Source organism: Idiotropiscis lumnitzeri, chromosome 7 (genome assembly GCF_059441095.1).
Source record: "Idiotropiscis lumnitzeri isolate Australia: NSW breed Sydney's pygmy pipehorse chromosome 7, RoL_Ilum_1.0, whole genome shotgun sequence".
In the NCBI taxonomy this organism is placed as follows: Eukaryota; Metazoa; Chordata; class Actinopteri; order Syngnathiformes; family Syngnathidae; genus Idiotropiscis; species Idiotropiscis lumnitzeri.
The window spans coordinates 15,022,742-15,035,178 of NC_142397.1; the positions used below are offsets into that span (position 1 = coordinate 15,022,742).

At 42.6% G+C, this 12,437-nt stretch overlaps 1 protein-coding gene across 2 annotated transcripts in view; it reads right to left on the bottom strand.

Moving 5' to 3' along the window:
* The window catches only part of hip1 (huntingtin interacting protein 1), a 44,286-nt gene that overhangs the window by 23,695 nt on the left and 8,154 nt on the right, over positions 1 to 12,437 (bottom strand). The gene's annotated exons all lie outside the window — the stretch shown is intronic.

The following is a 12,437-nucleotide window of genomic DNA, read 5'->3' on the forward strand; positions in this document are numbered from 1 at the left end:
CTGTGTCCACCCAGGTTTTAAAATGTTTTCAATTGATCCCACACATACTGTATACTTTTCTGCAAGTTCCTGGTAAGAATTTTTTTTTGGGTAAGTTGTTAAAGAGGAAGGTCTGGTAATGGAGTATTGCATTGCATCACATATATCAGCCTGATGGATAAACCTGGGTATTTAAAGGGAATGTAAAATGTCAAGTTGAGAAAATCAATCACAAATGGCATCCGGTTCCGGCGCCGCGCGAGTGGCTGCCTGTTTACAGCAGCGTGGCTCACTATTGAGCCTTTTCGTGTGTTTTTTCCCTTTACCCTTTTTTATTTTATTTTTACCTCACCTCAGCAATGGACATCCAACTTGCGGTGGTTTTACTACTGTTGGGGGCTGTTTTTTGCGCGATCGTGTCCGGAGACGAAACTCGGAGCTACGGATCGATCGTGTACACAAGAGATCAGCTGTTAGCACTCCGTGCTAACCCCGCGTGGGCTCCCGGAGCGAGACCCGATATTCCCCGCGAGCTGAGGAGGAAGAGACGGGGATGTCGTGCGGGGGCTAAACGCCAGGCAAGGAGGAGACGATATCACCCCGTCCTCCCGTCCGTTATTATGGGGAATGTTCGATCCCTCTCCAACAAAATGGACGAGCTAACAGCGCGAACCCGGCACGAGAGGATTGTCCGGGAGGCTAGTTTGCTGGTGTTCACGGAGTCGTGGCTAACAGAGCTAACGCCGGACGCCGTCGTGGAATTGGACGGCTTCCAAATACTACGCGCGGACAGGACACTGGAGAGCGGTAAGAGAAAAGGGGGAGGGCTGGCTGTGTTTGTTAATGATAGATGGTGTAACCCTGGGCATATAACTGTTAAGGATCAACTTTGCAGTCGGGACATTGAGATGATAGCTGTTAGCATGCGTCCGGTCTATTTACCGCGAGAGTTCAGTCATGTGATCGCGGTAGCGGCGTACGTGCCTCCCTCTGCTAACGGTGAGACAGCCTGTGATGTACTGAATGCAGCTGTGAGCAGGCTACAAACACAGCACCCAAATGCCTTGTTCCTTATCTCTGGTGACTTCAATCATGCTTCTCCTTCCTCCTCTCTGCCTTCATTCACACAATATGTAACATGCCAAACCAGAGACAATAAAATATTGGACCTCTTCTATGCCAACACCAAGGAGGCGTACACGTCACTGCCCCTCCCCCCGCTGGGCAAAGCTGACCACAACTTGGTTGCTCTCCTGCCTGTGTACAAACCTCTCGTCCGCAGGCAGCCAGCTGTGACACGCACAGTTCAGCGATGGTCCGGAGAAGCCGAGGAGGCCTTGAAGGACTGTTTCAACACAACTGTGTGGGAGGTATTCAGCGAAGCTCACGGTGAGGACATTAATGGTCTAACAGACACAGTTACAGACTATATTAACTTCTGCATGGAGAACACCATTCCCACCAGGACTGTAAGATGTTTCTCCAACAACAAACCCTGGATCACACCGGACATTAAAGCTCTCCTGAAGGAGAAAAAGAGGGCTTTTGTTTCAGGCGACAAGGACGAGCTGAAGAGAGTGCAGCGTCAGCTGAGAAGGAGGATCCGAGAGGGGAAAAAGTCCTACAGGATGCGGATGGAAGAACAACTGCAGCGGAACAATGCCAGGGATGTCTGGAGGGGCCTGAAGACCATCTCAGGCCACGGACAAGCAGGTAAGACCCGGAAGGGGGGGGGGCTTCAGTGGGCAAATGAGTTGAACCTATTTTTCAATAGGTTTGATCAAATGTCTGACCCCGCTCAGGCTTCCCTGATGCAGCCCCCACCCACCCCTCCTGCCACTGCGAACAAGACCCTCTCTCCCCCTCTCTCGCCCCTCTCTCTCTCCACAGGCTCCAGTTCCCAGCCTCATCAGACAACCACCACTTCCTCCTGCTCAGCCTTGTTCCTCACAACATCTCAGGTGAAGAACCAGCTGAGGAAGATGAAGGCGAGGAAGGCGGCAGGCCCAGATGGGATCAGCTCCCAGCTCCTCAAATCCTGCGCAGACCAGCTGTGTGGAATCGTCCAGCACATGTTCAACCTGAGCTTGAAGCTGGGCAGAGTCCCCCAGCTGTGGAAAACATCCTGCCTGGTTCCGGTTCCAAAGACACCCCATCCAAAGGAGCTCAACAACTTCAGACCAGTGGCGCTGACGTCTCATCTGATGAAGACCCTGGAGAGACTGGTCCTCGTCCATCTGCGCCCCCTGGTCAGCTCCTCAATGGACCCACTCCAGTTTGCATACCAGCCTGGCATCAGTGTGGATGATGCCATCATCTACCTGCTCCACACTTCACTCTTCCACCTGGAGAAGGCGGGGGGCACGGTGAGGATCATGTTCTTTGATTTCTCAAGTGCTTTCAACACCATCCAGCCCGCCTTATTGGGAGACAAGCTGGAGCAGGCGGGAGTGGCCCACCACCTCATCACATGGATTCACAACTACCTCACAAACCGGCCACAGTACGTGAGAACACAGGACTGTGTGTCTGACGTGCTCCTCTGCAGCACGGGAGCGCCGCAGGGAACTGTGCTGGCTCCCTTCCTGTTCACCCTCTACACCTCGGACTACAAATACAATTCCACAACCTGTCACCTGCAGAAGTTCTCTGATGACTCTGCGATTGTCGGCCTCATCACTGACGATGACGATCGGGAGTACAGAGGGGTTACGCAGGGGTTCGTGGACTGGTGTCAGCAGAACCGCCTCCAAATCAACGCTGGGAAATCCAAAGAGCTGGTGGTGGATTTCCGCAAGCGTCGGCACTCTCCACCTGCACCAGTGAATATCCAGGGAACAGACGTTGAGAGGGTCTCAACTTACAAGTACCTGGGTGTTCATCTGAACAATAAACTGGACTGGAGCGACAACACAGACGCTCTCTATAGGAAGGGTCAGAGCAGACTCTTCCTACTCAGGCGGCTGAGGTCCTTTGGCGTTCGGGGAACACTCCTCAGGAACTTCTATGACTCGGTGGTTTCATCAGTCATCTTCTATGGAGTGGTCTCCTGGGCAGGAGGCATCTCGGGCCGAGACAAAAAGAGACTGGACAAACTGGTGAGGAGGGCCAGCTCTGTCCTGGGCTGCTCCCTGGACTCTGTGGACTCAGTGGGGGGCAGAAGGATGACGGCAAAACTGTCATCAATGCTGGACAAACCAGCCCACCCATTCAATGACACTCTGAGAACACTTTACAGCTCCTTCAGTGACAGACTTTTACACCCTCGCTGTACCAAAGAGAGATTTCGCCGCTCCTTCCTGCCAACTGCTGTCAGACTTTTTAACAAGAACATTGGGTCAGGCCTACAAACGGGAGGGCATTAGTGCAATTGTGCAGTCCTAGGATGCAATATTAACTACTACTGTACTTTCAGCCAAGGGTGTACTTAAATATTGACCAATGATGTATTTTGTTTACCATTACAGTATTCTTATTACAATACTTCTATCACTGTAGTATTTCTACCACTGCAGGATGTTCACTATTACAGTACTTTTATCATTGCAGTACTTTCATCATTGCAGTATTTTTCTATCGTTGCAGTACTTTTATTATTACAGTACTTTTACCATTGCAGTATTTTCTATCATGCAGTACTTTTCTATCATTTCAGTACTCTTACCATTACAGTACTTTTATCATTGCAATATTTTTATGATTGCAGTATTTTCAATCATTCAGTAGTTTTTATCATTACAGCGTTTCCCCCTCCGTATAATGGACAAACATTAGGAGTGTTTCCTTACACTTAGATACGTTTATACTGTGTATATTTGCATGCTTTTTCTGAATGTCTGCTGCTAATGTTATACATTAACGGCTACATTACGCCGCCGACTCTGTGTGATCTATATCTTTGCTGCTGTAACACCTCAAATTTCCCCATTGTGGGACTAATAAAGGACATCTTATCTTATCTTATCTTATTCTGTCGAAATACATTTAGTTGTTGTATGACTGCCAAGGTCAAGAGAGCATACGGGAGTCCCGTTTGATAATTTCGTTTCCCACTGATGTCTTGAGTCTGCTTGAGCCAGTCAGGAGAGGAAACAAAAGCGAATAAGGAGAAATCCCAGAACTGGGACCATCAGCTTGTGCGCAAATACCTTCAGTTATTATTTGAGCTATTATGTGTTTTGCATGCGTTACATTTCTGGTTATATTTTCACTCCCATTTAAAATCCGACAGTCTCCCACTGCAAATGCTTCCCACAAGAGGATGACCCAGTTAGTCCACAGTGACACTTTGTACTTTGGGCTGAAAGAGAGAGGCAGCTGACCAGGACTCCTTGAATTGGCTGAGGAGGCTGACTGGCATCAATAGTCAATTAGCTCCTCACATTGAAAAAGACGGGCCAACTGACAAATCTAAGTGAAGACGGGGAGGGGAAAAAAAAGTCAGAGGTGAGTTGTGGTTCTTTATGATAACCAGAGAGGATTTACCCTGGTTAACGAGTCCATCTACTTTCCCCCTCAACATGCCTTCATTTTATTCATTACGAAAAAGTAACTCAATAATTACATACGCCAATGACTTTCTAAGTGACCGTCCCATCTTTTATAACATTTAATTCCAACCGCATTGTAAAACCAACTGTTTAAGCCATGTTAACTTGGTCCTGGCAGGCTTGATTAAGCATTAAAAAGCAGGGCATTGATATGCTGATGTTAGGCTAGCTGTGCCGGGAGGAAGCGTCAACTGCCTACTTAATGAAACAACTCAGCAGTCGACTTTTAATATGAAAGCCACAGCATATTTTGTAGAATTGGGAAACGGGTGTAAGGGTTTTCAGGATGCAAATTTGGCATGGAAAACAAAAGGATGTTGTGTGCTGTGGATTTAATAGTTAGGTGATAGGACTTTTTTTAATGACATGATTTTAGACGTCTGACATTATAAGCAATAGGATACTACATTAAGGGATTTCTGATTCTGATTCTGATACATTAAGTTTAGACAAAGTGGAGAACTAGTTGAATACTGTAGACAGGCCCCAAGTGAGTAATCTGGCAATCACATTCTGGCAATTTCCTGCTGGGCCGGGCTGCAATACTGTTCATGCAGCTTGGGGCCGCTACTCCGGTTCACACATTCGTTTCCTCCGGGCCGTGTATTTGATTTAAAATCAGCGAATAAATGTCCACAACACTTGAATTCAACAATCCAACAAATGGTCTAATAACATACACTTGCAGGCCAATATCTGATATAAAGTATATTACTTTATATTACTTTTGTTACTAAGGGTGTCACCAAGTCAAAATAATTTAATACCAAACGTAGTGTTACTACAAAAGCCTGCGTTGATTACTGTTGCTGTGTGGCGGTCATACAGTTAGTGTCAGTGCACCGGAACTAGTGTGAAGGGGTTTCAAAATAAGAGAACTAACAGGAAGTGCAGCGTTAGATGCCTTCATCTCAGAGTTGGATAAATGCGGGCCGATCTGGGCCCTGAATCTTCAAGTCTGAAAATCAGTCCCACTGCGGCCCTGACTGGAGGAGTGGTAGCCTGACTGATGTGGAAAATTTTCCTCCAGGTATTGTCTGCGTTAGTGGGAAGATAAATAAGTGTAGTAAACATGTTTACACATGCTTTCTTTCCATCAAAGTGACTCATTCTATTGTGCAATTATGATACCATACCAATTGAAACCATGGGAAATAAATGCCCTCCAGTTAGTACTGACGATTGTGGAAAAACAACAGCTCACTTGTGCAATTGAAGTTGATATTGAATCCAAAAGACACAATGAGGTTAACGACAGTAGCAAATTGAATCAAAAGAAAATGAACATTTGGAAATCCAAGATTTTGGGCCTTGTGATTAAGGAAGTCTGCAAGTGGTGGGCGTAAACCACCTCGTGCCCAAAGTCAGCTGGGTGAGGCTCCAGCTCACCCGTGACACCAAAAGCGGTATAGAAAATGGATGGAAATATATGGATGATTTTGGAGGTAAATCCCTTCATCATGTCAGTACATAATTTGCAATACAAATAAAATCACAGATAACATAGGTGTACTCGACTATCAACTACAAAATTTAGAGTTCTCAAATTTTTAGATTTGTGATTGGATGAGCACATATCTTCTGCCGACAGAGTACACACAACAGCCTTCTAGTTTGATGGGGTTTTTTTTCAATCAACTAAGGGGACAAAAGTAAAGATCAGGAAAGAAGACTATTTCTTTCACCATTTGTTATTCTCTAAGTATTGTTTTTACATGTTTGGGATACAGTTGGAAAAGATTAACACCTCCACCTCACATTTTTTGAGGTAGGGGGGTTTGACGCAGGGCTCCAGTCTTACAGTGAGATGTTTACATGCCCTTCCTGTGCTTGCGAGGATTTATGCGGAGTACTTGGGCTTTCTTCCACATTCCAAAAAAATTGCCTCTTAGGTTAATTGAAGACTCTAAATTTTCATTACGTGTCAGTGTTGGTGGTCTGTTTTTCTACATGCGCCTTGCGATTGGCTGGCACAAATTCCAGTGTGTACCCCACTTCACTACCAGCGACACTCATGAGGACAAATGGTATAGAAAATGGATGGCTGCTATGGGGAAATCTCTTTTCTCATATGCCAAAGTCATATTGAGCAGAATTATTAGAATTAGAATTAGAAATCCCTTTATTGCCATTGTACTCAAGTGAGCAACGAGATTATGCTGCCTAAGGGAGTACCAAAATGGCAGAGTGCGTGGATGAGCCTCTTTGGCTTGCAAACCTTCCCTTTATTTATATATACCTTTCATGATCTGCTGATTTGGGTGTTAAAAAGTAATAACTATTTTGCACTTCACAAGCATCATTAGCAAAAGTCATCCCTTTCAAAACTCAAAGCCCAACTAAATATGAACGTCCATGCATACGAGCTGAGACGAACTTGAGCAGTATGCATCTTCAATGACTGACACAATTTCTCACTTTTCCCTATAAGCTGTTTTATGTGTTCAAGCAAACAAATGGAGGTTCAAAAGGTTCAACAAGTGCTCTGTCATGCTTCCTGTCATGGCACACCCACCACTGCCAATTTCCTGGCCAGCTTCTGCTGAAAAATACACTGCTCCACTTCTCAAGCTAAAAACCGTGTTAAATCCCCCCAGACAGTGGCGGAATCACCCGAGTGAAACACTTTATTCCTTCTATCACTCTCACATTGCTTGCAGATGCTCCAAGTGAGTTTAAATTAAGCTGGTCCCAGGCTCTTAACATCATTACACATATGTTACTAAGCAGCAAATAGTCTTGCAAAACGGCAATACGATTGGTTTCATAAAAAAATATTGCTTACAGAATATAAATATGGATATTGGTTTGAAAAGCCTTCTGTTAAATAACAAACAATTCTGCATCTCCTTTATACTTGGACCAAATTAGACCAAAGCTAAATTTGGCTGGCTGGCTGCCTTAATATTGAAGTCATTCTTTTTCACACCCATAACACACCCATCTTCCTGTTTCAACATGCATGGCCATTGCAAACATTAAAAACCTCACAGAACGCCTCGTTCTAACACACACACGCACACGCACACCATCAACACAAGTTTACAACCAAATGCACTTTTCATGAAAGAAAACAAAACAAAAATTGATTTGGAAAATCAATGGAGAGCTAAGGAGTATTTCCAAATGGAACGCCACTCCATTTAAAAGTCATTCCTCTGAACAAGAGTGTTGCTTGTGTCAGGACCGTTGTACTTGTTGCATCCGACACAAACATCCGTTCGGCTCGAACGTCAGTCCACACCTCTTGAAAGGCTGGCACTGAAGAGAGGAAAGTAATGGAAAACCGTGAGCTTTAAAGTACTGAATGGAACTTTCAAAAACTCACAGAGGTCATTATGAACAGGAAAACCTGTAACACCATTCAACATCCCCACTATGGGAACATTCAATGTTGATTTAGACCTAATCACAAGGTAATTTTACCCTGGCTAACATATGAAGTCGGAAGGGACTTACCTGCTGAGAGCACGGTAAATAACATAAAAGTCTTTAAAAGTCTTTTGGTTATGCACGGGCACAGAGGATTACGAATGTCTCTTAAGAGCCATTTAAAAAGGCCTGAGAACATATTACACTTTCGTCACATGTATTTAAAGTAAGTCAAATGTTGGGAACAGAAATGGAAGAAAGACAGAACCTAGTTAATGATAGATAAACATGCAGACGGCCGGATTCCAGCATAATTAAACTCTTAGACCCACACCCCCGTGGCATGTTTATGAGCCCCTCCTAATGGGATGTCTTTCTGCAGCCTCGAGTGAAGCCTCTCCTTCTGGGAGGACTGCTGATGTCATGTGGACACATCATAAAAAGGAACATCTGTGCAGCTCAATGAAGCAACTCAGGCTACTTTGTCAATGAACCCCACCACGGATCACGTGTAGCAATCCATCACATAATCCCTGGGTGGGTGTGTCTTCCCGCAAGTAATGACGGGAATTATGTTTTGACCAACTATCACCCAACAAGTGTAAAAGATATCATGTAGCATTGATAAAACTTGGAATCAATTAGCTCTTCCATACCAACGTGTGGACTCGCCATCTGAGTTTGTTTAGTAAGAAATCTCGCAAACAATCGATGCTACTTCACAATATTTACTTCATATTTGCTATGTGACAATGCTAAATCAATAAACATGACTGTAGTTTGCACAATCTATAAGAACATTTTAGAAGTATGTAACTCATTAAAATGTCACAAAAAAAAGCTAAGCATATATACAGTACTTTGTATGTCTATGTTAATGCCCCATAATTAGGGCTGCTAGACCATAAAAAAAATACTAATCACAATTTTTCAAATGACTATTTTTTGGGGTACAAAACAAAAAAAAGGTTTAAAGTATATTATAATAATATTAACATAGATCAAATTTATTTGATCTTAAAATTAAAAAAAAAAGAAAAGTTGCAAATGAATACATTCAAGTATGGTTTCTTTGTATAAACAAACATTTTGCTTGCTATACGCTTATAAATTTCAATAGAACACCCAAATTTTAAACTCAAGTATCTTAAATCTTCTGAGTATGAACAACTTACATAACGTACAGTTATCCTTAGGTTAAGATAACCTATGGGCAGTGGTGTCATGCACTTCCAAGTTAGAAATGATAATAATAAAGCAGTAGTAGCTGATAAGTTTGAAAAGTAATGGACTCATTTTCCGTAGTATCTTCTGTATAAGCATCAGTGGCTAAAAGCAAGTTATACATGGTGTGTCAGAAAAGTTCCAAGACTTCTGTCACAAATGATAAATTTCAAACCCGAACTATGCGTTTTTCACTTAAAAGTGGGCCGGGGATCAACCAGCACATCTACAATGAGAATGAAATCCGGCGGAATATGCTACATGCAGTGCGTGAGTATCTGACATTTCCAGGGCGAGAAGAACACCGCCTTGCCTTCAATAAAATGCTCAATGAAAAAAAAATACAAAAAGAAAAGACGCATACCGACTACGGCATTCTACGTATTGTAGGCAGTGTGCAGCTAACTCCAAATATGAAGAAAAGAAGCAGTTAAATCAACGAAGAAACCGCTAAACCAACAAAGAACAAGCATCTAAACCAACAAAGAAGCAGCAGCTAAATCAATGTCGTGTGCGTGCTCACGACGAACAAGAGAGTAGTGTAACTTTGCAACTGTGACAAAAAGAAACAAAGATGCAAACTAACCCGATTAAACACCTCAGAATGGAGACGTGGTGTACGAGACAAGTAAAGCAATTCCCTGTATTTGACTTGCAAGCGTCTGTGTTAGCCATGTCCGATCATCTGCATCGCACTCAAGTCACAATCAGGCAAGTAAAATATGAATGACCCACAGCAATAATGAGTCCTCAAAAAAGACAAAGCAGGCCCAAAACTGTTGGTCAACGCAAATTCAAGAGAGTATTAGTTCACTACACTTACATTGTATATGACCAGCGAATGAAGGCTAATGTAAGAGTATCAACAATGCAGCTTTGGGGTAGCGTCTAATGCAAATAAGCATTTAAAATGCACTGGTGGAGAGGAAACTGCACTGTGCACACTACATTACAACATACACAAAAGTTTTTTTTCTTATTTTAAATGGGTTAAAAAAAATAATTATCAGTATTGACTGTTATGATCTACACAGTGAAAATATTTTACGGCCATACCACCCAGTCCTACAAAGCACCTAATGTTTTGAATCTTTATATTGACCAGTTTATTTGACTTTTTCATAGTTGCGTTGACTTCATTAAGTCTTAAGATCAAGTATTATATCTTAATATAAAATTACCTAAATTCAGCCTTTTTTTCTCCAGGAACTTATTTTCATTAGCTAAAAAAAAAAAAAAAAAGTAAATATATACTGTATTGATACTGACCAATATGAAATACTTGTGATATACTTTTTAGTGATATGGCCCAGCCCTGGTAGTGGATGCTGATTTTTCTCAGAGTTTATTCAAGGTCGCAAAGACATTCGCCAACAGTTTTAATGGTATCTCTCTAGATACCTAATAATAAACCTGCTGTTCATCGCTGGTGTACAGTACACGCAAGCCCTTTTTTTCATTAGTTTAGCGATTACGTACTCTTCTTGCTCGGCGTGTCACATGCTTCGCCACTCCTTGCCCACCTATTGCAACTAAGATGCTTATAAGAAGTGTAGCTTATTTGCCACCACGGAGACAAAGATTAGTTACTTAGAGGAGAGGATCCACACAAGCAAGCACAAAGATGTGCCTTGTTATGTAGCGAGTTAGCTCAGTACCTAGCATTTCCTTTTGCGAGCTGCTGGCAAAACAGGGAGGATGGGCAACTGTGTGACATCACATTGACATTTTTCTTTTTTTTTTTTTTGGAGCAGGTTGGTTTGCGTTACTTGTCACGAATTACATTATTTGTCAACTTGGTAGGAGAGGATGGAGACAGCTGTATATGTAATAATTGACCATCGATTCTGGGTCATTCAGGGGAAACGTTTATTAAAATAAAAGAAAAAAAAAAAGCTTTGGCGATCACATTAGAATCGCTATTCCAATCCAAAAACGATAAATCATGAAGCCCTAATAAGGGCAGAGTCAAAACTCTCTTTGAAACTAAGCGCAAGGATACAGATTTTAGCAAGGGTCATGGAAGTTGACAAGTGATTTTCTTGATGTGGCGGCCCGGATTTGGCCGTGGGGCCTTGAATTTGGCACCTGTGATCTATTTGAAGACTATCAATATTCCTGTTTGTGCTTGGAACTCACAATGTCCCATCACTGAAGAGCTATTTTTAGAATAGGCTCATGAGCTACCTGGTCGCCATGGGCACCATGTTGGTCACCCCGGCGGCAAACCCACCACTAATCTCAACATTATAAGTGTGAATTGTTAACACTGCTTGCAGCGACACCATATTTGTTGGACTTGTTTTCATTCCACACCATCTCTACACAATCGTAACAACCAAAACAAAGATAATCATAAGAAACAGCCTTGAGAATTACATTAGTGTGACTAAACTCTTTCACAAAAACACAAAATGCAATCACAACAGATGTGTGCACCTCACTTAATGTGTCCCTAAAGATCTAAGCAACAAAATTTGGATTTTTGTTGTTGTTGGTTATCAAAATAAGCACCACGGTCCTTAACGTATGTTACCTTATATCATCTGCTTACACTCATTAGAAAATAGCAATACCCCTCTTTGACTCGCATAAAGAAGGTGTGTTCAATGTGTACGTTCACCTCCCATCCTCCCTCACTCCTACAAGTGCACATCCCATCCACGTTTCCAATGAAAGGCTGGTCTTGTTTCTTACATGCACCTGCTCCAGTGCATTCAGAACACAACACGCTTGTCTCCATCGCATCATTTTCTGCCACAAGTCATGCAAGTTAGTCTCTTCTTTTTTTTCTTACATTACACTGTGTATGCACTATGTTTTATTTTTTTTAACCCTCCAGTTATTTGTTTTAAATGCTATTGCCCCTGCAAAAAAAATGCATTTTTTACTGCTCTAGGGGAGTCAAAAGAAATTCATTGTTTAACACTGTATAACTGCTATTTTTGCTACGTGTACGTCCGCCAAACATCTTGAATACATCTGTGTTTGCATTGTAGTATAGTACAATATTTACTGTATGCGTTCGCTCCACATACATACACATATTGGTTTTACATTAGCCTTCAAGCAAGTTATAACTTTTTGGGACCTAAGGTGTTGGTTTTGTACTATTCTGTTAGTTAATTACTTTGTCGTTTTGTGACAGGGTCTGTCTCTCCTCGCAGCTTATAAAGCAAGTGCATTTTGTTCTCCAACCGGCACCACTTCAGGAAGCAAAACCTCATGTTTTTACACACAGGATGCTCTGTGTTGCTGTTTGGATTCTTGCACTTAACAGAATAAGTGAATCCCTTTCCAATAAAAAGCAGT